The sequence below is a fragment of the Capsicum annuum genome, chromosome 10 (genome assembly GCF_002878395.1).
Source record: "Capsicum annuum cultivar UCD-10X-F1 chromosome 10, UCD10Xv1.1, whole genome shotgun sequence".
Taxonomy (NCBI): Eukaryota; Viridiplantae; Streptophyta; class Magnoliopsida; order Solanales; family Solanaceae; genus Capsicum; species Capsicum annuum.
In genome coordinates, this window is record NC_061120.1 from 75,083,006 (window position 1) to 75,083,553 (window position 548).

The following is a 548-nucleotide window of genomic DNA, read 5'->3' on the forward strand; positions in this document are numbered from 1 at the left end:
ATATAGGTATGAAAATGAAAAAATAGAACATCATTGTAGATATTATTAAGGAACGTTTAATGAAACAAAAATAAAATGGAAAATAAATAGAAAAGAATTATGTTCATTATATAAATGTTTATTAACATTTGAGCCATATATTGTATATAACAAGTTTATTGTACGAACAGATAATACACAGGTACGTTGGTGGCTAACAAAGAAAATACAAAATTCAGTTACAACAAATGAGTTTTGGAGACTAGTATTGAATATATTAAATTTTACATTTACAATTGAAGTAATTAGTATTAACAAAAACGTTATTGTAGATTACATATCATGACAAAGCTACACAGAATGATATAATAGAAGATGATGCTTTAGAAAAGATATTCAAAACCCTGACTACGCTTTCAATGAAAGTGGATAGTATGAGTAGTGAAATAGAAAAGCTAAAGACTAATGAAGATAAACGGAAGTCTGTAGCTATAAATCAGCTAACTCAGCAGTGTGCAGAGCTATGTCGATCGGAAGACATTAAAATTTCAGAGCTAGAAGGAGACGTT